This window comes from Canis lupus, chromosome 13 (assembly GCF_011100685.1).
Source record: "Canis lupus familiaris isolate Mischka breed German Shepherd chromosome 13, alternate assembly UU_Cfam_GSD_1.0, whole genome shotgun sequence".
Classification (NCBI taxonomy): Eukaryota; Metazoa; Chordata; class Mammalia; order Carnivora; family Canidae; genus Canis; species Canis lupus.
The window spans coordinates 32,350,439-32,375,182 of NC_049234.1; the positions used below are offsets into that span (position 1 = coordinate 32,350,439).

Consider the following 24,744-nt stretch of genomic DNA (forward strand, 5'->3'; position numbering starts at 1 on the left):
GGGGGGGGGGCGGGGGCGGGAGCACAAGAGAGATTCTAGTGCAAAATTGGGAGGCAAGGTGACCAACAATCTCTGTTTGCCCAGGACTGAGGGGTTTTTCTAGACATGGGACTTTCTATGCTAAACCAGGACAGTTCCAGGTAAACAGGGACAACTGGCCACCCTTCGGGGGGCGGGGGTGGAAATGGAGCAGCACGTGGCACCTGATCTTATTTACCTGCTGGCTCAGGGCAGAGGTGGGGGCCTGTCACTGCTTCGCCTCCCCACCCCTCTGCAGCTTCTCTTGGGCCGCTTGTGCTCTTAGCTCTGAGAAGAAGGGAGTTGCTTCTCCTGTGTAAGTCCCCCTGCTTGTCTGACCTGCCGCCTGCCCATCTGGTGTGCCTGCCCCTTCCTTCCCTGGGTCCCTGCTGGGCTGGTGTGAGAATCAACAATCTTGGCCACCACAGCACAACCTGCTATCTTGCAGCAAAGGACACAGGAAATTTGGACACAAAACAGTATCGGAAAACTGCAAATATCAGAAGAAAGGAGTGAGGGTTCTCATAGTCTTCTCCTTCTGTTCAATGTTATACGGCCCCAAACAACTTTCTATTCTTATGTGTAATGCAAAAATATATGCTGACTTGATAATTAACCTCTTGCTTTTAGCCATAGGTCGCATAGAAATATCAGAAGAGAAAACATGCTCATTGTTGTGCCGTACTCTTATTGAAACTTGGGAATCAAACTATATGCTTTTTTTTCTCAAACGACAAAACATTTGCCCAATTAATCTCTGCCTTGAATTTTGTTTGTCTGAGCCTCAATCCGTGTCATTATGCATCATCCAAATCTTGAGAATGCAGTAAAACCAGAGACTGTGTTTCAGCCTCCATTGATCAACGTAATGATTCTAAACGTATTGCATATAAAATAATGTACTAATTTTGCTTACTCTTCATTTTTTCTTCACAAACAGAGGAAAACCATGGTGCCTCAGGGGAACTGGAACTCTGCAGTCTCTGCACTTGGACTATAATGAGTTCCAGTGCTGAGTCTCTGCTGCCCTGACTGGCTGGGAGGAGAACTCGGGCCCTTTCCTCTGCTGCAGGGTGAGCCAGAGACCCTGTGGGGCCAGGGGTCTCGGGCCAGTCAGTTAGGAGCCAGTGACAAAGAGGCTGTGGTCATTGGTTTACTCTCCAAATATATTATTTTAAACACTTAATTTGGTGTCACAGCACATTCTTTTAGCCTGCTGTTAGATTACTGGCCAGTTTGCTGGAAAAGAGCACTGTACTAGGAGCCAAAACACCTGCCTTCTCAAATTTGATCTGCCACTAAATACGGTGATGTTGGGAAAGTCATTTACTTTTATAGTCTTGTTTCTCCGTAAACTGACGGAGCTGGACTAGCCAAGTGTTTCATACACTGTGGTCCATGGATCTACTGGGATTTGCGAACATACTCTTGGTATAGTTGAGTATTCAGTGAGGATTTTTAAATTTCATGTTTTTGTTTAGATAATTTATGGAAAGCTAAAAGTGATGTCTTAGTCGAGTATATGAATAACTAAGAGCCAAGTTCTTCCCCTAATTTAGCTCCAGCATTTGCACTGGGTAAATTAACTCCCTCAAGTGGAAATCTTGTGTCAAAGTTTGACTGGTACTGTCCTTATATCCCTTAGGGGCACATAAGAAATCTCAGGATTGAGAATCCCTGAACTAGACACCTTTCTCCAACATTTGGTGATTTTCTTTTCTTCTGTTTTTTTAAAGTTTTATTTATTTAAGTAATCTCTACATCCCACGTGGGGCTCAAATTCACAACCCTGAGATCAAAAGTCATACACTCTTCTGACTGAGCCAGCCAGGCACCCCATATTTGGTAATTTTCGACAATAACAGAGTGCTTGATTCCACTTATTCACTCATTTATTATTTTAATCATTCATGTGTTTATTATATATTTTATTGCACACCCGTGGCAAGCCAGACACTATTCTAACCACAGAATGAAGGAGAGCCTCTGTGTGCTCTGAAATCTCTCAGCTTCCTTGGGGAGACACACAAGTCCATAAGAGAGTTATTTGACAAGCAATTTTATTTTTGTTATTGTTTTATTTTTTTTAATTATTTTATTTATTTATTTCAGAGAGAGAGGGCATGAGCAGGAGGAGAGCTGGAGGGAGAGAGAGAAGCAGACTCCCTGCAGCACAGGGAACCCGATGAGGGAACTGATCCCAGGACCCCGTAATCATGACCTGAGCTGAAGGCGGATGCTTAAGTGACTGAGCCAGCCAGGCGCCCTGGATACGCAATTTTAAATTGTATACAATGGAATATTACTCGGCTATTAGAAATGACAAATACCCACCATTTGCTTCAACGTGGATGGAACTGGAGGGTATTATGCTGAGTGAAGTAAGTCAGTCGGAGAAGGACAAACATTATATGTTCTCATTCATTTGGGGAATATAAATAATAGTGAAAGGGAAAATAAGGGAAGGGAGAAGAAATGTGTGGGAAATATCAGAAAGGGAGACAGAACGTAAAGACTGATAACTCTGGGAAACGAACTAGGGGTGGTGGAAGGGGAGGAGGGCGGGGGGTGGGAGTGAATGGGTGACAGGCACTGGGTGTTATTCTGTATGTTAGTAAATTGAACACCAATTAAAAAAAAAAAAAAAAAAAAAAGAAAATATCTTTAAACTACCTTATAGTAAATCGCTCTGTAACTCTCAACTTAACCTCTGACGTCTTGGCCGGCTGATTCCTGCTTTACTGAGACCTCTCCACCGTCTGGGTGCCCTGAGCAGTTTCCTTGCCCACATTCAGAAGTTGCCATGACAATGAAACGAGCCATTCTTAGGAAAATGGCCTTGAAAACAAAAGGTTTTATGCTTCCTTGAAGGCAAGAACAACTGGTAACTATTTTTATTTATTAAGTTGTGTCTTTCCCAAAAGATCTGTGCTAAAATAGAACTGATCCAACCTGCAGAAGAAAGGAAAGGAGGGACATTTTCTCAGTCCACGGCCAGCTAGGCGTGGGATGTACTGCCAAGTGCCTCAGCCTCAGGGAAGCACTGGGGGGTCCCTGGCGGGTCCCTCCTAGCCCAGCAGGTCCACCCCAAAGACTTCACATGTCTTGTCACCTCGCAGCTCTGTTTGCACATCTGTATGCTGGTCTTACGGGCTCTACTTCAGTGAGGATTAAGTGACATATAAATGTGAAGCCTCAGTGAATAACTTTCACAAATTCTAATGTTTGTCTTTCTCTCTTCCTTATGCCTGGACTCCGAGCTGAGACTCCCGGGGTTGACCCTTTGCATTCTGTCTTGGTTACAGTCTTCTCACGCTGCTCTGTGGACCCCTGCTCATCCAGCACTTTCACATCCTTGCTCCAGTCCCTGATGGGTAGAGAACCAACTGCTCAAGATTAGTTGGAGGTAAAAATGCAAGTGTGAATACACATCTGAATAGTTTCATTTGTACAAGGGGAAGTGATGAGGCCTTGCATTTATGTCAGACAGCAGAGATGGAACACAGGGACTCTGGGACTCCGTCTTCCTGTTGCACCCCTGCCCCCAAGCTGTTCTTTCTGGAAGCTACCACCACCCACTGTAAGGGTGGACTTTCTCTTCTGCTCACATTACTTTGGAATGGGACATGGTTTCAAAAGCTCTTCATTTCCTTCTTTTGGATATTTTTAAAACTAAAAGTGGTTTTCTCTAATGATCCATAGAGGTAAAGAGACAAGATCACTAGGGAAAAGCCAGACGCTGGCTTTCCTACCTCTCTGACAGGAGTTCTTAAATCTCACAGGATTGTCACAGTCATCCCTACACATACGTTTTGGGAACATAGTTCCTAGAATTTCCTTTGGGATTTTCCTCTCTCGTTCTAGGATGGGTCTTCATGAACCTTCTTCCTTCTCTAGATCACTTTTGAACACTTTTACTAGGAAATCCACCTTAGAAGGTATAATATTTATTTTTTATCTGTCAGGCTATTTTTGATATCATTTCATATATTCTTCACAAAATCTTATAAGCCTGATAAAATGAGCCTTGATGTGAAGGCTATCAATTATAGTTGCGTTATTTCTTTTATAATGTTTCTTTTCCTCATAAGCCAATGTTTGTTGGGTAGAAGAAAAAGATGTTTGTACAGTTCTGTTGGCAAACCAGGTCTGAGCCCAGGGCAGAAAAACACAGCAGCTTCTTTAGCCTGAGTAATGCTCCGGCTTACAGATTCCATCCATCCCTTGCTTCCGACTTAGAACGGATTTGGTTGTAGGAAGGGGTGTGTGGCTGATACGACCTGTGGTTTTTTAGGAAAAGGGTCCACAGACATCCTCTGGCCTTGGCCTCCCATGGTAGACAGAACCCTCCACACCCCAATATGTCCATGCTCTGGTCCCTGAATTCTGAGATTATGCTACTTTCTGTGGCAAGAAGGACTTTGCAGATACAGTGAAGGTTATAGACTTCACCATCTGGAGATTATCTTGGATTTTCAGTCTAATCACATGAACCCTTAAAAGCAGAGAATTTTTTCCAGCTGGAGTGAAAGGGATGTAGCAGGAGAAGTCCGAGTAATTCAGAGTGTGACAAGGATTGGATCCCCTAATGCTGGAGGGGCCACATGCAAAGCATGAGAAGGCGGAGAGGGCAGTCTCTAAAAGCAAAGGCGGGCCCTGCTGACTGTCGGCAAGGATGGGGACTTCAGTTCTACAGCCACATGGAACTGAATGCGGCCAAATTCCTGAGCGGGGTTGGAAGTAGATTGATCACCAGAGCCTCTAGGAAGGAAGGCAAGTCTGCTGACACATTTATTTTGACCTTGTAAGAGCCCAGAGGACTGCTGATCCGCACTATCTCCAGACTTTTGACCTTAAGGAATGAAATAATAAGTGGGTATTGTTTTAGGTACAATCTATGGCAATTTGTTGTGGTAGCACTAGAAAACAAGTACACTGCCTCCCAGGTGGGCACTCTTTTCCATTCAGGGGGCTATTTTGCTGTGTGTGGTCCTATGTGCTTGTGGCCCTTTGTAGGGAGGTCTTGGCACCCACCATGGGAGCCCAGGATCATGACTCTTTTCTCCTGCTTGTGTTAACAATCCTAAACTTCCTCAAAGATCTGGAAGCCTCTGACTCAATAGGTAGGAAATCATTTCCAAAAAAGAACCAAAGAGAAAAAGTATCTTCATGTTTCAGAAAATATGACTCCACTACCCAGGTAATCGCCATGCGTATATTAGGTGCCACCAAACAGTGGCGATATTTAGAAAGAATATGTACGCACACGCACGTGTATCCATGTTGGGGCAGGGAAGGGTAGGCTGAGATGTCAGGGGGAGCTCTCTGGAGGGATCTGCTTCTAAGCTGAGACTCGAAAGAAGGAGTCTGAGGAAGGGACCTCTAGGGAGAAGATGCTGCATGGACAAAGGCCCAGGGGTGAGGATACAGGTGCTGTTGAGGACTGGGGGTAGTTGGGGCCGGCCAGCACACAGAGCACTGCCTCTGAGCTTTGGACATTGTCCAAAGAAGGACATGACACCAGCCAAGTGTTTTGTGACTAAAAGAGCAAAATATTAGGACATGTTTTAGAAGGATCACTCTGGTGATAAAAAGGACCCGGAGGAGACAATGGGAGGAGGGAGAACCATTATCTTCAGAGGATTGTGGTGCCTCGTTTACAGGAGAGCTTGTCTCAGAAAAGTGTTATTACACCCAGGAGGGTCTGGATGACTGTTATCATCACCTGGCACTCAGGCCCCATTTCCTACAGGAGCGAGGGGCCCTCATCGCTTTAGCTAAAGCTCAGGTCAAAGCTTGAGCATCAGAAGATGCTTATTTTTGTTTCTCTTTCTCCCTGGTAAAGGCAGTGGAACAATAGAAGAGAGAGAAGAGAAAACAGGTTTCACATTAGCCTCCACTTCGTCACCTCCTAACGATGACTTTCATTCTCATGGGTTTATCTCTTGGCTTTTCCAAACGCCTATATAATCTTCTACCATTGCAATCTGGCTATAGGTAGTTTTCCATCATGCTTTGGGAAGTGGCTCTAGCACCTTTATGGGGTCATTTTTAATGCCTACCTAACACTATCCCAGAGAGAGTCTCAATGGTTTTAATGAACTATTCTCTTTCTGTTAGACGTCAGGTTCTTCCCGAATTTTTGCACTTGTAAATAACATCTCCAGCAAATAGTGGTGTTTGGGGGGCAGGAGCCATTCTTTAGGTTAGATTTCTTCCAACGTTATTAGTAGGTTGAATATTAGAAATCTTTTTCGGCTCCTGATACCTATTGCTAAATGGCCCAGAGGTGCTACTTGGATCAGTCACTCTACCCCCATTGCTGGAGATCACTGAGGGGTCGGGAAGAGGAAAGAGGAGGCAACTGCTCCTGAGCACCTAGTCCCAGGGGCCTTGTGTTGTGTGTCTTCCTGACTCTTTACAACAACTCTGTGAGTCGTTTTATTTATTTGAGGCCTTACTTCATGCAGGGAACTTTGCTAAATGCTTTTAGCTCTTCATCTCATTTAATCATCAAAAGAGCGCAGTGGGGAAGATGCCCTGTGTCCATTTTGCAGATTAGGAAAACTGCAGAGAGGTTAAACCTCAGAGAGTTTAAATCACTCTTCAAATCAGGTGCTTACAAAATAGCAGAGCTTGGGGGTGCCTGGGTGGCTCTGTCGGCTAAGCAACCGACTCTTGATCTCAGTTCAGGTCTCAATCTCATCATTGTGAGTTCAAGCCGTGCACTGGCTCCACGCTGGGCATGGACCCTACTTGAAGGAAAAAAAAAGAAAATAGTAATTTTTCTACTACATGGGTTAGCAACACACCCTCTCTGTACCTGTTCATCATTAGGTTCATATTTGCAGAAGCATCAGGAGGCAAAAGCAGCAAAACAATCTAGAGATTGAAAAGTAAAGGGCATGCTAGGAGCCACGAGCACTTACAACTTCTTTTGAAGAGTCATAATTAGCGTCTGTTGTTCAGCCTAGATCAAGAGCTGTCAGGGCTATTGTCTATTGTTTATAAACTGTATTCAAAGAGTAAATTCTTACTCCTAGGTTAAGGACAATTTCAATAGCATCTGCGTGAAAGGACTAGTAAGCCCTTGACTGAATACATCTCTGGATTCGTAAGAATGACCAGGCACACAGAAGTCTCGGCAATGGGATCCTCCAGCCTCGAATCTCCACCTGGTGGGGGTCATGAGGATCCCATAAAGGGAGAGGAATATGGGTGTTTTTAGCCTGGGGTGGGAAGGGTGCGAAGGCGGGAAGCGCATGCAATTACACTGTGCCTGGATGCTACACTGGATTCCGACTTTGGAGGAAGCAGAGGGTGCTACATAATCCATCTGCTCCTGGTTAGCTTGCCAGGAACAAAAGTGTGCACAGAAGGCGAGAAGAGGGAACACCATGGGGACTTGGGATAAATCCCCCCTGTTGCTATTTTGCCTGATGTCATGACACGTCTGAAAAGACTAGGTTGTTGTCTTTGGGAAAGATGATAATTTTGTGATGATGTAAGCTTATTTGCTTGTTTGTCTGTCTCATTATTTCATGTGTTTAAGTTCTGTCTGCCCAGTGCATTGGAGCGACAGCATCTTCTCGGCTTTACGGTCGTGCAGTTTGACAAAGTGACAGCACTGATTCTGTGCCCATGTCTTTGCCACACAGGAGATGAATACACCAGAGAGAGAGGGGCAGTGGTTTGGGTGTGGTTGGTGCCCAGAAGGGCCCAGAACTGGGCTTGTTAACTCTTCCCAGGGCAGGAATGGGCAAAAGAGATAAGGTAAATCTTCAAAGAGGTGACAGAGATGGGCTTTGGAAGCCTTCGAGGAATTTGCCAGGGAGGGAAGCAGGTCATGACATTTCAGGCAGAAGAAATAGCCCAGATAAGGGCATGGTTTGTTTGGGGATAATGCAAGCAGTAGGGGGATATTAAGATCTAAAATGTGTAGTAGTGATGGTGGGAGTTTGGAAGAGGTGAAGGAACGAGGGGAAAAGGATGGGCTGAGAAGAGAGATGGAACACAGAGAGGTCTTGTAGGTGGGGCCCTGGTTTGACTCATTATGAAGCAATTTGACCCAACAGTGCCAACCACCCATACTATGACAAGGTGCTATGTCCTAGAAGCGAGCATTAGGACACCAGGGTGAAACCCTGTGGGGTCACCCACTAACCATTCTTGTTACATTAGGTAAAGTATTTCATCTCTTTGAGCCTTAGTCTTCTTCTTTTTACTTATTTTTTTAAAGATTTTATTTATTTATTCATGAGAGACACACACAGAGAGAGAGAGAGAGAGAGGCAGAGACACAGGCAGAGGGAGAAGCAGGCTCCATGCAGGGAGCCCGATGCGGGACTCGATCCGGGGACCCTGGGATCACACCCTGGGCTGAAGGCAGGCACCAAACTGCTGAGTGGGTTTGGGGACCCAGGGATCCCCAGTCTTCTTCTTTTTAAAACAAGTACATCAGTATTTATCTTACAGGGTTTGCCTGGCAGATTAAAAAAAAAAAAAATCCAAAGGCATAAAATACCCAGCACCGTTCCTGACAAGTTAGTATTGCTTTCTTCCCCAGGCATTCAGGGTTGCCCAGTAAATTTGGACTGAATATCATTTCATTAAGTAAACATAAATAAATTAAAAATGATCAGTATCATTAATACAGGAATGTGGACGAAATGTCTATCACCGAACAAGACTGCCTCCTGCGGGCCCACAGGGCAGGGGAGGGCAGAGCCGAGCTTAGGAGAGAGCAGTGAGGCCCAAGGTTCCTGGCACGATATATTGATTCCAAACAGGGAAGCGCTTTCCCTGAACCCTAAGCTGAGAGACCTGGTTATAGAGACCCCATCGCAGGAGCACCCTTTGTGATGTGACCCTCCCGGACGCCCGAGAGCAAGTCAGAGCCTCTGTCACAGGTTCTCGATTTCGTTCTTTCCCTCTGTCCCCCCGAGTCAGGGAGCAATAATTCTCTCTAAGCTGGCTCCTGAACATGCAGTTAATTTAGATCTATTGAGTTTACAGGGATTACCTTGCTTCCTTTGTAGTAAATAAAGCCGTAAACAGCTGGCGGAATTGATTAATGACTCCAGGCGAGCTGCAGCATTTAATCAATGGCAAAAGCTGTTCATTGGGTACAGCCCAGAGCAGACAGGAGCCCAGGGCAAGGACTTCAGCCTTGGGCAGCCCAGGTAAGCCCAGGTAGGAGCTGCAGCCTGGGCAGGGCAGGGAAGAAGGGTCTCTAGATGGTCTTTATCCAATCCAGACACGATGGCCTCATGCGTCGTCTTGTCCTATTTTGTTTGCCTTGGGATAATTATTTGAATTATTATTTTTTAACAACTATAATTACAGGGAAAACAAGAAGAGAAACTCAAATAGATCATGTTTAAAACACCAGATCTCGCTATTTTTTATATTCCCCAAATGAATGAGACCATATAATGTTTGTCCTTCTCCGGTTGACTTATTTCACTCAGCATAATACCCTCCAGTTCCATCCACATCGAAGCAAATGGTGGGTATTTGTCGTTTCTAATGGCTGAGGAATATTCCAGTGTATACAGAGACCACAGCTTCTCTATCCATTCATCTTTCGATGGACACCGAGGCTCCTTAGGGGAAAAGAGAAAAAATGAGTGGGAAATATCAGAAAGGGAGACAGAACATGAGAGACTCCTAACTCTGGGAAACGAACTAGGGGTGGGGGAAGGGGAGGAGGGCGGGGGGTGGGGGTGACTGGGTGACGGGCACTGAGGTGGGCACTTGATGGGATGAGCACTGGGTGTTTTTCTATATGTTGGCAAATTGAACACCAATAAAAAATAAATCTATAAAAAAACAAAATAAAAAGAATATCAATAGATGAAAAAAAAATAAAACACCAGATCTCATCTACAATAAATCAAAGTAGTTGAATTTTCTCATGTTCGTATCATGTTACTGGTCACACATGTACATCATATTTGCATTTTTAGTTTGCTCCCCAATAACCCGTTCTCCCAGGCAATCAGAGACATTGTCTAAAAATGTCAACTCAGTCACACTATGCTCTGCTTATGTTCTGCAGGAGTTTCTTCAGGGTCTTCAGAATAGTATCTCAACTCCTTAGAGAGTCCGAAAAACACAGCCTCCACGGTGGGGTCTGGCTCATGTCTCTGACTTTTATGTTTCACCAATATCTTTATTATTTGCCAGAAACCTGCCACGGTGCTCTTCCAGGTTCTCAATCATCCCGTGGGTTTGCTGTCACTGCTAGATCTCTGTGCCCTGCTTTGTCCTCTGCCCACAACATTCTCCCTCTATTAATTCCTTGATGATTCCAATGCACATACATGCGTCAGAACTGTCTCTTGCCCCAGTTCAAATTAGATTCTTCTCATTAAACTATTTCCAGGGGGAGGGTGGTGGTGCTGGGGTGGCTCAGTCGGTTGAGTATCTGCCTACAGTTCAGGTCATGATCCCAGGGTCCTGGGATCGAGGCCCACATCAGGCTCTCTGCTCAAGGGGAAGCTCTCACTCTCCCTCTGTGCTCTCCTCCTCTTTCTTAAATAAATAAATAAATAAATAAATAAATAAACAAATAATTAAATAAACAAAATCTTAAAATCTTAAAAAAAACCTAAACTATCTCTGGGCACCTTGTACTTTACTTTTGCTTCACCACAGTTACAGTTGGGTTGCTTTTTGTCCCATGTCCTTTTCCCCTCTAGAGTGTAAGCCACCTGAAGGTGGAAAATATCTATTTATTCATCATTGTATATGCAGTCCCTGACAGAAAATCTGGATCATAGTTGAATCATTATTGACAATTGCATTTTTTTAAAGATTTTATTTATTTTTTTGACACACACACAGAGAGAGAGAGAGTGCACAAGCAGGCAGAGTGGCAGGAAGTGGGGGAGGGAGAAGAAGGCTCCCACTGAGCAGAGAGCCAGACGTGGGGCTTGATCCCACAACCCCAGGATCAGGATCTGAGCTCAAGGCAGACACTTAACTCCTTGAGCCACCCAGGTATCCCAAACTATTGGATTTCATTATAAAAACATACTTTTATAATCTGCCCTTTTCGCTTAGCATTACATCATAAACATCAGACCTCAGTGATGCTTTCAATTGGTTACTTACTATTCCACCAAATAAACAACTTATTTTGCTTAATCATCCCCTTGTTGTTGGGCAATCAGTTTTAATCTTTTATTTTATAGTGTTTATCTTTTAGCTTCCTGTGACTAACACATTCAAGAATTATTTCTAGGGAAAATGGGTTAAATTGAACAGAATATGTTCTTTGTTGTATAGTCAGAAATGCAATCATCAAAGTACTTGCCACACAGAAGGTTTGGCAGCAGAATCCCTGCCTGGTGTGTGTGTGTGGGGGGGAGGGGAACAATGAGGTCTTCCAGGCAGCTTGGGGAATGGCAGGAAGTACCAGGAAGAGTAGCTCTCCATCTATTCTTCTAAACGCGATGGTTGGGACAAACTCAGACTCTGACCAAGTGGTGAAATCCACACAGGCAGTATGTAAATAAAAGGCCTAACTCTGGGAAATGAACAAGGGGTGGTAAAAAGGGAGGGGTAGGGGTTGGGGTGATTGGGTGACAGGCACTGAGGGGGGCACTTGATGGGATGAACACTGGGTGTTATGCTGTATGTTGGCAAATTGAACTCCAATAAAAAAAAAAAAGGCCATGGTTGTGTTCTAATAAAAGTGTATTTATAAAAACAGGGGCAGACTGTACCTGGCCCTTGGGCTGCGTATTGCCAACCTTTGGTCAAGAGAATTGAATACGATGCTATTTGGAAAATGCTTAGCTCAATGTCTGGAACCTAGAAAGTACCTAATAAAATAATAGTTATTATAGAGATTATGATGCTGATGCTGATGATTGGCATCTGTCAATCTATTGGACTTGGCCACCTGCCCTCATCCTGAGATTTCTTGGATTCTGGCATCTGTAATAACAGACTCTGGTGGCTCTTTCTGCCAGCACAGCTTTGCAGAGCATAGTATTTCCCTCAACAAAACTCAGTAACTCCCCTCTCTTTAGGTATATTCCATCATCATGCAACAATTCCTAGATTCCTTTGCAAATTCCAACCCTCTCAATTTGGACGCATTAGTTTAAAGTGTATAATTACTTCTAATTGGATTCACGGTCAATGTGCTGCAGCACTATTAGAGGCATAATCGATAATCACTGTATGGAGCAATTCTAGCTCAATATCATCTCTTGCCCAAGCCTTCTCTGATCAGTTGAAATTTGACTGCATATTAGGTAACACCCAACAAATGAGATCTGTGGCCTTGCACCCAGCCTGTGATTACTGCTGGATTTTCCATCTGCTTCAGTGGAAAATTGTTGGCTACATGCACAAGGAGAAGAAACTCTTGGCAAGGTGTAAAAACAGGACAGTTGTCCATCTTCTGTGTCTTTACAGCTCCAGAGGCAGAGACTGACATGATTGCTTGGAGGAGGAAAAGCCCAGTCACATTTATTGATGTATTTAGCTCAGCAAACCTCTGGAAGATTCTGGGCTTATTTAGGCTAATTCTAAGCCCCTTTTAGAAGCACCAGAATATATACAGCCTTCTCCTTGCTCAGAACATTTCATACAAAAGGAGGGTCTTTGGTCCCATCAGCCCTCTCACCTGCTCTCCAGCAACCTCCTCAAGCAAGAAGCAAAGATGTTATTCCTTGATCTTATCCTTGACTATTGTAGCTCTGCAGTGCTTTTATTTTTTTCCAGTGATCATTTTCCTTTAAACATTACCCACAGAGGACTACAGCTGAAGACAGAAGAGAGAGCTGAGATTCTGACTCTAAGATTCACCAGTTCTGTGACCTGAGTGACCCAACCCGGGCCTCTGTTTGGAGGCTAGATTAAAACCAAGGTCATTCTAGCTCTAGCCAGCTGGGTTAATGAGTGGTGTCGGAACCTGCCTTGCATCCATAAATGGGTTTATGCATCTTTTTCATGAATTAACCTGTCTGGAGTCCGGAATCTGAACTACTGAACATTGAATACAATCAAGGTTGAATGGTTTGAAGTATACATTGTTTTATAAATTAATCCATCCTTTCTATAGAATTTTTTATAGGAAGTTAATATTTTTTTTTTTTTACTAAGTTAAACGGAGCCAGACAAGTAAATTCAATGAAAGGATCAAGTAACGTGCTGGTTCTTAAGCTCCTAGTGTCAGCCCTATTGCAGTAAATAATGGAAGAAACGGTTAAGAAATGAGTAAGGTGCCACGCCCCAGTCTAAGCTCAGTGGCAGGCACATGATTTTTGCTTACATGAGTGGATAAATGGTACACTCCCCAAGTACAAGTTAAACTCCATTCAGTCCAAGAATGAGTACTGATTCAAAGTAGAAACCACCGTAATATTGTTTATTAGGTGCTGACCATTTGGCAGGTATCATGCTAAGCCCACTGAAGACATGAATTACTTTGTCATAACCCACCTCCCATCATGAGACTGGTTACAGCCTTCTAATTTTACAGATAAGAAAAAGAAGACTCAGGCCCTACTGAGTAACTTAAGGACATGCTACAGGAAATCAGTAGTAGAATCAAGGTTCGACTAAGTAAGTACTGCTCTGACCCCAAGGTCTGTCCTGTCATGCCTCCCTGCAAGCTGGTGGCATGCAGGCCTGACCACCTCTGCTTCTGTGGACATGGTGGCTGACTTGTCCCAAGAGAATGTGAGTACCTCTCCTCAAGCCCTGCCATATGGCTTGGTTCCCACCTTAGTTTCTTAAGTTCTTCTGATCTTTCACTTGATCTGAAATTTTCACTCTGAATCTACTTAGTTGTCTAAAGTCTTGAAAAATTGCCTATTTCTTGTTAGTTCATGCTTCTTTGGACCCAAGCTGGTGATTCTTGTACCACCAGCCCCTGCGTGAGGTCAGCTACTGAGAGGTTATTGGCCAACCAGAATTGATGGGCTTGCAGAAGAGACCTCCTCCTCCATGTCTATCTTTCTATGTGCCTGGCTATTGCCAGGTCAGTTATTACCATGGTTAACCATGAGTACCACATACACCACTGGACTCTTGATACTAGATTGCTATCCACCCAACTTTCGGGCCATCGCTATAAGAACATCTTTCTGGAACAGAAATAGTTTTGGAGTTACTTCCTAGCTGTAGGATCTTGGGAAGACCACTTAACACACTATGAGACTGATCGCCTGTCTCTGAAGTGGGTATGATACTGACACCTTCCTTACAGGTGATGGCAAGGATGAGAAGCCAAGTTTGAAGAGCTCTTGACACATAGTGGTTGCTTAGTGAGTGGTGACTTTGTCATGGTGGAGGTTGTTGCTAATTGTTCTTTCTTGGGGGTTCTGCTGCTCTGCTCTTGTGATGGTGGTCATAGCGTCTTTTACCCCTTTGCTGTAAAGTCAGCCTCCCTGTTTCATACTTCCAAACCTTCCAAATTTACACAGACCCAAGGAAACAAATCCAGCATGCACATAAGTTAATTAAGAAAATGAACGAGATCAAAGGAGACAGAGGTAGTTAGGAAGGAAAAAAGAAAGAGAATTGGGTTCAAAGTGTGGTTGTTAATTACTTGCTCTGGATTTATAATGCCAAGAGGGTCCATCAACCAGAATACAGAATGAAGAAATGAAATAAATTAGCAGAGAAACTTCGCCTTGTGTTGACTCTCTGTAATAGGCCAGAGTCCTTGTGAGTAATTAATAGCAAGTAAGGAAGCCAATTTATTTAGCAACTGAAGGGGTCCTTGTAGAAACCTTTTTAAGGATAAAAACAGCGATTGTGGAAGCAACTGCAAGCTACGTCATAGGAATGAATCACCATTATTAATTCCTAAGGGAAGTCATGCTATAAGAGTGGGGCTTCATTGGCAACAGGGGGATTTAAACTTGAGGGTGGCACAGAACAGGGGAGATGAGCTGAATGGAGATCCTATGGCCAGAGATGGAAGCTGAGATCTTCCTCTATTTGCTCTGTGTCTTTGGGCAGCCAACTAACCTCTTTGAGTCTCATATTTTTATTCTAAGTGGAAGACAATTGCCTGGGTGATGGGCACTGAAGGGGGCACTTGATGGGATGAGCACTGGGTGTTATACTATAGGTTGGCAGGTCGAACTCCCATAAGGAACATACAAAAAGAAAGAAAGAAAATTCGCTCTCCATACAACTCTCAAGGCTCTTGTGAGGATCAAAAATGAGAAAGGATTTTGTAAATTGTTAAGGCCCTGAGATCTGAGCAACCGCAATGATAAAGACAATGGTAATCATGATGAGGAAGATGTTGGGAAGGATTCAGGATCAGGCTAATGTGGAGCCAAAGTTGACTCCTAGGTGTTACAATCTAAGTACAATGCCAGGGCCTAATATGTACCCCAAATACTATCCCCCTGGCTCCCTGGTGCCTCCATTATTTACCTTGGTACAGCACATAACCCTTGATACTCAGTTTCTTCTTTTCATTGCATTGCCATTGTGTTTTCTTTCCTTCACCAATCTCTCATTATATTTTTTTCTGTAATCCACCCTAATTTTTCTTGGGTAAGTGTCAGGGAATAAGGGGATGAATCTATTATGTGCTGTGCCATATGCAAGGCCAGGATTTGTGCATTCCTCACACCACACCACCACATCCTTTTAGCAAAATGATGAAATAGACTATTTTATTAATCCAATTTTGCATTTCAGAAAAGTGAAGCAGGTCCAGCATGATACAAGTATTAAATTATAGAGTATAGAGTTAAGATCACATCTGTTTCATTCATACTGATAAATAACTCTTTTAATGTGTTTGACCTTGTTCTGTTCAGCTACGTTGTTTTAAACTCTTCACGAGGAAGTAATGATGGATTCTGTATAAAGATCATATTAAAAGGCCCAAAGCTACACCTTGAGTCTTTAGGAACAAGGAGTTTTAATCTTTAATCTAAAGGCATGTTCATTGTAGTGAAGGGTTAGCTATCCCCAGAAATTAACTACCAGTGCTAATAGGAAATGTCTAGGTCAACTAAAAGCATGTTACTTTGGTAGATGCTGGTGGCATCATTGTACACTTGCACTGTCACCCCCACCTCTGGTCACCAAGAACTATTTTCACCAGGAACTATTTGTGGAGTTAGTTAGTCACATTTGAGCTGTGATGTCTGCCCAAAGAAGTGATGGCTTTTGTAAGCAGACCTCATCCTGGTTGTGATTTGTAGACACTGTTGATGCCTCCTTTCGATAAGGGTACCATGGGGCTTCCCATGCTAATGTACAAGCCTCTTGGGAAAGCTAACACTTAGATGGGATTTTTACTTTCTGAAAACATAGATGATATAGAGCAAAACCTCCTAGAGAGAAGAAAGGATAGAAAGGGTCTAAAAAGCAGTGATTGATAACAAAGGCTGAACGAACACCCAAGCTTGCAGGTGTTCTGTGGGAGAATTAAGTGTTGCATACGATGGGGGTTCTATGTGCACACAGATGTGATCCAACTCATATTTAAATCCTGTTAAACACTTGCAATAGTGCAGCACTTGTCAAAGATTCCTAAATTTACTTACTCCCGCTTTCCCACACTCCACCCCTCCCCAGTAGTGTCTCTCTGTTCCATCTCTGCTCTAGTGTTCAGTGGGACATAATCAGAAAGGGTGGGAATAGGCTCAGCAGGTCAGCCCAGCAGGTGCTGCAGACAGGCTGTTTGTATCCAAGCTCTTAGAGGGGACTGCTAGCTGTTTAATTTGTTATTTTACATAAAAAGTGGTTTAGAAAAGAAAATGTCTTATTTATAGGCCTGAATTGCATGCTTTCACCTCTTCAATTGGGTCTTCCTATAGTCAACCTCAGGAATGTTACCCTGTGACCCTTGGTTATGGGGGAAACACATGCACATATCCCCCTGGAAGTGTTCTGTATATAATTTGCTTATATATATTTGATATATTTGCTAGTCTCAAGGAGCTTGGAGTGTGGCATATGGGGGAGAAGCAGAAATAAGCAAACAAAAAAATAGTCATTTGTAAAACCCTGTGATCAAATGCTATGATGGGAATAAGCCTAAAAGCATAGAAAGGATATACAACCTACCCTAGGTGAGAGCATTCTAGAAATGAGAAAATAGTTCACCTAGTAAACTGAAGAAGACGCATATGAAATAGTTTCAAAGAAGCTTCTAGATCAATGTAATTACATTACTGATGGATTCTGAAACTGAGGTCTCCCCAGTGGAACTTGGAAGATTATGTGCTTTCCTTCAAACCTCCCTGGTTTTCTTCTCCGACTTAGATTTCGCATCTTGGGTGACATAATTAAACTACTCTCATGTGGGTGTGATTGGGTCTGTTGAAAGAAACCCAAATGCAGGCAGTTACTGATTTCTCTATAAAACACAAGTATTTTATTCCTGTGTAAATTGTTAACAATCAAAAAGAAATTGTTAATAATCTGTAAGTATTAGTTTTGCTTAAGTAATGAGCCAATGAGGAAAAAGATTTGGACAACTACCACTTCTAAGTAGAAATGCATTCGCTTCTTCTCTAAATATTGTGGTTATCATTCACTGATGTTATTAGAAGCTTCTTGTTAAAGTCTTAGCTGATTTCAGCCTGTCCCATTTTCCTCATGATGAAGCTGTGCTTTTGTGGAGGGTTTCCACATCTGACTTCTATAAAAAAAAAAACTAAATTTGTGGAGTGGCATTTGAATTGAAGATAGTGTTTTGGTGTTTACATGGGAATGTGAATGAAACTCACTTAGAGGAACATGGAAGGAAAAGTTCTTGCCGTATATTGTTTCCCAGACAGAAAATGATTTTCAAAGGAGGGTTGGGAAAGCATAGCGAGCTTTGGTAAAGCAAGCATTTCACAGAAGGAGCAGCTAATCCCTGGGACTTAAAGTTCTACAGGTTAGCAGGCATGGGACACTGGCAGTGCCTGGTATACAGTAGGGGCTCAATAACCCATTTTATTTTTTATTTTTTATTTTATTTATTTTTATTTTATTTTATTTTCAATAACCCATTTTAAATGAGTGGGGGTGAATGGACTTTTCAGTTCTTTGATGATCACAAATCACTTGGTAATATCTCTGATATTTATGCGGGACATTCCCAGAGATTAACTCTTTGCTTCTTTGCTGTTTTGCAGTTTTGCAAAGTGTCTATGGGAGAACTGGCTGCTTCCTTCTCCAGCCTTTTCAAGGCCCTGGCAATCATTCCAACCATCCCTGTGAGCATGTTCAGGGTATGTTATAGCTGGGCTCAGACCCTCTCTCCTTCCCTGACAGCTTTAATGGCCTAACTGGTGCTATGAGGAAACTCAGACTGTTTTAGCTCTTCCCACTGCTGCATGGCTTGGTTCCCTGGAGGGGTCCCAGACATCTCTCCCTCCCTGCTGGTGGCTCTCCCACTCTTTTCAACTCTAGATGCCCAGTTTATGCCCCAAACTCTTTTGATTTGACTTGCATTGCATGCCACTTCTCAGCCCTTCCTTTCCAGACCCTCTATTACTCATTCTCCATATTAGAGCTTCTATTCACTCCTAAGTCAGGCTATTTGAGATGGGGAAGCCATCTCTGATTTTGAATCTGCTCCCACATTGTGTTGCTACATGGATTTGTTCACTCTTCTTTCTCTGTGTCTGTGCACTGGGGTAGCTCCTACCATGCGGCCACTGAACTTGAGCATGCAACGTTTTAGCCAATAGGATGACAGCGAATATGACAGACCCCCAACTTAGAAGCTGCCTTTGGACTTGCCTTCCCAGTTTCACATCTCCAAGTCACCCACATCTGACCTATTGCTTTTTTGCCCATCCTCCCTTGTCCCCCATCCTAACTATTTGGACCTTTGTCTCCCAGCTTCATCTGGTCTCATCCATCCCACCATTGCCTGCTCCTCGGTCTTGACTTTGTCAGATGCTGCAGACAACAGCTAGCAGCAGAGTCCCTGCTGTGTGCTGCTGGGGGTGCCTCCAGGGAAGAAACTGTAGACGAGTCGGAAAAAAATAGCTTGGGGAGCAGAGGTGCCTCCGCAGAATGCTGACTTGATGTTCTGTTGATGAACAGTTTAAGGGGTCAAGAGAATAAACAGGTGTGGGGGAGGCATGAGCTGTGAACCACAGGTCTTAGAGTGAGACAGGCCAGCCCACTTCTGAAGCAGCTCTGCACACTGCTGGGCTCACGGATCTAGAAAGGGCAGGCTTGGGAGAGGCATATCCATCACAGGAGGCGGACTGCGGCCTCTGGACTCACTAAATGTTAGCACATCCTGTACAGTCAAGCAACATAAATTGGGTCAAACCTTGACGAGTGCTGAAGTTTTGCAGCACAGGGGAAGAGAGTTTTCCCAGTGTCAGACTTCAACTACTGACTTAAGGCTGCTTTCATGTTAATTAAACATATTAATATAATTCAACTGCAAGAGAATCTGTATAGCTTTTCAGATTTTCCTCAAAAGGGCTAAAAGCGGGAAGATGCCAATTCAGAAAATTTTCATGAAGGTAATTACATCATGGCAGACATCCAGGCAAGATGTACACACACGAGGGGTTCGGAAGCAACTTTTTTTTTTTTTTAATAAATCTGCACCCACTGCATTTTATTTTATTTAGCTTCACCACACATTATGGGTTACATCGAGACAAACACCAATCAGATTTGTGGAGTAAACTGATTTGGATTTGAGTGTCAATAATGCCATTTACTAGTTAGTGTGTGGCACTGAAGAAGCTACTTCAGCATTGGAGGTTCTGTTTCCTGGAAAATGAGGAGCCAAGTTATTTCAGACAGGGAGTCTGAGGACTGGAGTAGATTAAAGCACGCACGCATGCACACACACACACACACACACATGCACACACACACACACACAAGTACAGTAGGAGGCACCAACAAAAAATGTGTTACTATTCCTATTATCCTGTGCAATTTAAAGCTGGTCATTTCACCACAATTTTCAGAATATTATAAAAAGAAAGCAGAACTCTGACCTACCCACCGGCCCCGGATGTACTTCTCACTCTGGATGTCTGTTGTTATGACTGCCATGTGGATTCATTTTTGTTCTGTTCTCTTGAGTGTGAGAACAGAGATGATCAATCACCTTCTCCCATGACAGAGCTGAGTGGAGGCAGCTCAGAGATGAATGGTGGAAGAACATGAGAATAATGACATTTACATATACATATATGAGAAACACTTTAAAATTGCTTTCAGAAGAAAGGACAGAGAGAGAGAAAAAAAATCCCCCGTATTGAAAATTATAAAACATGCTGACTCTTTCATAGCAGAATTGTACCCCAGGTTGATGCTATTCATAATAAATTATATGGTGGTGATTTATTTATACCAAATGTTTAAGAAACTTGCCAGATTGATGAAAAATGCATAGGCATGCACTTTAGTCTGACGCCACACATTCAATGGGGGGAAAGAAGAGCAAATGTAGAAAGGAAGAGAGGTAGAGGAACCAAGACAAGGCCTATGGGGTGGTGGAGTGATGGAGGAAAAAAAACTTTGTATTTAAAATGACACAAAGAACATGAGCAAAATTTTCATGTGGTTGTCCCCAGTCACCCATTCCTAAAATCATGATAAGCTGTAAGTTTCAGGATGGACCCAAGGGCACAGAGAAGGTGGAAATGTCTGGCTGGGGAAGTTTCCAGACTGACCTGATTCAAATCTCAGCTCCGGGGCAGCCTGGGTGGCTTAGCGGTTTAGCACCTGCCTTCAACCCAGGGAGTGATCCTGGAGTCCTGGGTTCGAGTCCTGCGTCAGGCTCCCTGAATGGAGCCTGCTCCTCCCTCTGCCTGTGTCTCTGCCTCTCAATCTCTCTCTCTCTCTCTCAAGAATAAATCAATAAAATCTTTTAAAACAAATCTCAGCTCCATCAGCATTTGTGGTGTGACTCTGGGGTGTTACCCACCTTCTCAAGCTCCCTTTCCTTTGTAACATTGACTCTAATTATATTGGTGAAACCAGATGAAAACCCAGTCAGCATCATCAGCACAAGCTTGGGCTGGAAAGTTGAATAGCAGAAGTAAAGTTCAAACAGAGTTTCTTCAGGAACCCAAGACTCCAACAAGAAATTCAAGGTCAAATTCAACCAAGGGTTGACCTGGAGGACAGACACAGAAACCACAAGTGTGGGAGCCAGCTTGTGGCTAAATCCCATTGGCATTTCACAGCACCACGCTCTCTTGCTCTGTCTTCCAGAGTTTACGTCTGCGTATATAGTGAAAAATTAGGCCATGCCATTAGCTAACTCTGTAAAGAGTACAAAATAGTGAATGAAACACTCTTTCGGGCTGTATCCTGGCCCAGATTCCTGTTACCCACCCGTCAAACATGATTAGCAACTTCTTAGATACTTTTCTGGAGATTTTAAGTCACAGGGTAAGAATAGACGCATGTGTAGACGTAGGTGAGAAGTAGACAAAGACGGATGTGCAGGTGGAGGTAGAGATGCAGTCGCACAGATTTAAACATAGATGTAAGATACAGATGCGTGTGGAGTTAGGTGTGTGGTGTAGAGAGAGCCACCACTATCAGTGTAGATGCGGATGTAGATGAGTGATGGGGGGACGTGAGGATGGGCACGGATGTGCTTCTAGATGCAGGTGTTGACGTAGATACAATTGCACACGTAGATGTAGATGCAGATGTAGGTCAGACGTCAATGTGAAAATGCATGTAGGTCCAGGATGTCGCTGCAGGTTGAGGAGTGGACATCGGGGTGGACACGGCTGGGGCTGCAGGTGGAACTGTTTCAGCACGCTTCCCCCCATGGGCAGGGTGTAGCGCACCGTGTGCTCTCTCCCATAGGTTCTCTCTCCCCTTTCATTCTGGGGATCGCTCCACCACACTCCGGAGAGACCGACTTAGCCTTGCCAAGTGCTGACAGTTCTCGTTACATAAACGAACTGTGACTAATCTTCCCAGGGCCCTGCTGCAGAACATTTCAGTTCCATCTCGTGTTTGATCTTACAAAACAATAATTTTTTTGTACTAGCATTTTTGGAGTATGTGCCCGTCAACAAGTAGATGAGGTGAAATTGTTGTGTCAAATGATGTAAGCCTCAAAAACTTTTATGGAGAGTTCCGAAGTGCAGGGCCCCAAATCCCTGGTGATTGGCTGAAGCAGAGCTGGAAAAGCAGAGCCCTCCAGCCCTGGCACCCGACGGGAGTCAATGCGAGCAGGTCCACATGACCTGTTCTTACAGGAAGCTTCATCGTCTCACTTTGCAAGTTAATGCTCCATCACCAGAGAGCCGCTGACTGCGGTCGGCAGAGCTTTGTCTGCATCACATTCTAGAGACTTACTGCTGAAAAATCATGTTAGTTGAATTTCAAATGCAACTCTCTCTGGAAAGTGCAAATATTAAATCATGGAAATGTTAGCTATATGTGGGACACTTTGACAGAAATAACCATTTAGGTAAATACACATTTTTCGCTAATTCTTTATATATGTCGGTGATACCTGGATTGAATATGTGTCATTTATAAAATAAAATGCTCCTTTCTAAATATTTCTGCGGACCCCTGGATGTCTTTCACTGTTAGGAAAAGACTGTTAGATTTTAGGCCAAATTGGATATAAAATTATGTAAGTTTCTATAAAACAGAAATTTCTTTAGGGAATGATGCGGCCTGTTTACTTTTTTTTGTTGTTGTTTTGTTTTTTTATAAATTTATTTTTTATTGGTGTTCAATTTGTCAACATATAGAATAACACCCAGTGCTCATCCCGTCAAGTGCCCACCTCAGTGCCTGCCACCCAGTCACCCCCACCCCCCACCCACCTCCCCTTCCACCACCCCTAGTTCATTTCCAGTGCTCATCCCGTCAAGTCAACACCCAGTGCTCATCCTGTCAAGTGCCCACCTCAGTGCCCGCCACCCAGTCACCCCCACTCCCCGCCCACCTCCCCTTCCACCACCCCTAGTTCGTTTCCCAGAGTTAGGAGTCTTTCGTGTTTTGTCTCCCTTTCTGATATTTCCTACTTATTTTTTCTCCTTTCCCCTTTATTCCCTTTCACTATTTTTTATATTCCCCAAATGAATGAGACCATATAATGTTTGTCCTTCTCCGATTGACTCATTTCACTCAGCATAATACCCTCCAGTTCCATCATGTCAGCCTGTTTACTTTGATCAAAGGAGGCTAGGGTGGCAGCCAGGAGTGTATAGGACTGGTTTGCACTCACGCTTCTTACTTAGGGTATCCTGGCTGAATGTCTACCTACCTTGTAATAACTTTTATTTATTTATTTTGAAAGATTTTATTTTTTTATTTATTCATGAGAGACACAGACAGAGAGACCGAGACATAGGCAGAGGGAGAAGCAGGCTCCCTGTGGGGAACCCAATACAGAACTCGATCCCAGGACCCTGGGATCACGACCTGAGCCAAAGGCAGATGCTCACTCACGGAGCCACCCGGGTGCCCCTAGAACTTTTAAATGCGCTTTCAAATTTCTATCTCACTTTGAGATTTTGTTATTCACATTGCAAAGGGCTTAGAGAGTTTTGGGATCCGTTAGGTAGTGGTTCTCAAAGGGTGACCCCACAATTAGGAGCAGCTTCAGCATCTCCTAGAACTTGCTAGATATGCACATTTTTTAGCCCCTTCCTCTGCTCTAAAGCCTCTAGAGAAAGGCTGGGACAGAGGCTGGTGTTCTTCTGCCCACCCAGGGCTCCTCCACCAGGGTACCTGGTGATGAAGCTGAGAGCTACTGGGTAGTTTGTGTCTTGCCTCATTTCACACTTTCCAGTGACATTTCTCTTTATCTGCGGGGCCATCCTTAGGTTTGTTCTTATCCATCCTCCAAATGTGAGAAGATGAAGCAGAAGAGAAAATTGCAATAAAAATAGGCCCACACTGCATGCTTGTATACAGATGATATTTTCGATTCAATCAGAAGTATCTACTTCTTTATGTTATTATTTAAAAAAACCAGAGAAGTATTTTATTCCTTGCATGTTTTTAGAGAGGAAGTTTGGCATTAGCCAAAAGTTAAATATTTCTCCCTAGCAACAGAGGCAACTTTCTGGCTATATTTACAAATTGCCTTTGACACAAATGTTCCCAGGAGCTGTTTGTTAATGTTCTAAAACATAAATTTAAACAAGGTATTTGGACATAGATTAGAGCTGGTTTATCCACAAAAGCAAATGACACAAAAACAAATGACATCGGGATTTTTCCACCTCACCTGGACATACCAGACACGAGAGGTATGTGGGATGGAGAGGATTTCTGCCTCAGACAGGAATTCTTTTTATACTTCCTGACAGACGAATTCAGAGGTGGGAAAAAAGTGAGTAGAGTCACACAGAGGTTTTCATGCCTTTCCTGTGTACGAGCTCCTGGGTGGCTTCCTTCAGCAGGTAAAATGCAAGCCTAAAGCACCTTTTCTTTTTTTTTTTCTAAAGCACCTCTGCATTCATGTTTCCGAGTTATTTGCCAGTTACAAGGAGGGACACATCAGCCAGTGCCCTTCAGAATTCCCTTCTTGCCTTGTCAATAGGATGGACCACGAACACCTCCTCTGTGACCTCAGGGAGATGTCCTGCCTGCTTTCCCCACCCCCACATTCTCAGGCCTAGGCAAGCCCAAGACCTGCTCAGCATCTCTTTGTGTTTTTTAAAAAAAGGATTTTATTTATTCATGAAAGACACACAGAGAGAGAGAGAAGCAGAGACACAGGCAGAGGGAGAAGCAGGCTCCATGCAGGGAGCCTGACTTGGG

The 24,744-nt window shown here is 43.6% G+C and overlaps 1 long non-coding RNA gene across 1 annotated transcript; it reads left to right on the forward strand.

Annotated features, from left to right (window-relative positions):
• The first annotated feature begins 2,693 nt into the window (after positions 1–2,693).
• Positions 2,694–19,620, forward strand: LOC111098454. The gene is made up of 4 exons (XR_005368322.1): positions 2,694–2,902; positions 3,324–3,424; positions 18,141–18,236; positions 18,853–19,620. It is a non-coding gene; the product is annotated as an uncharacterized LOC111098454 (long non-coding RNA).
• The last annotated feature ends 5,124 nt before the right edge of the window (positions 19,621–24,744 follow it).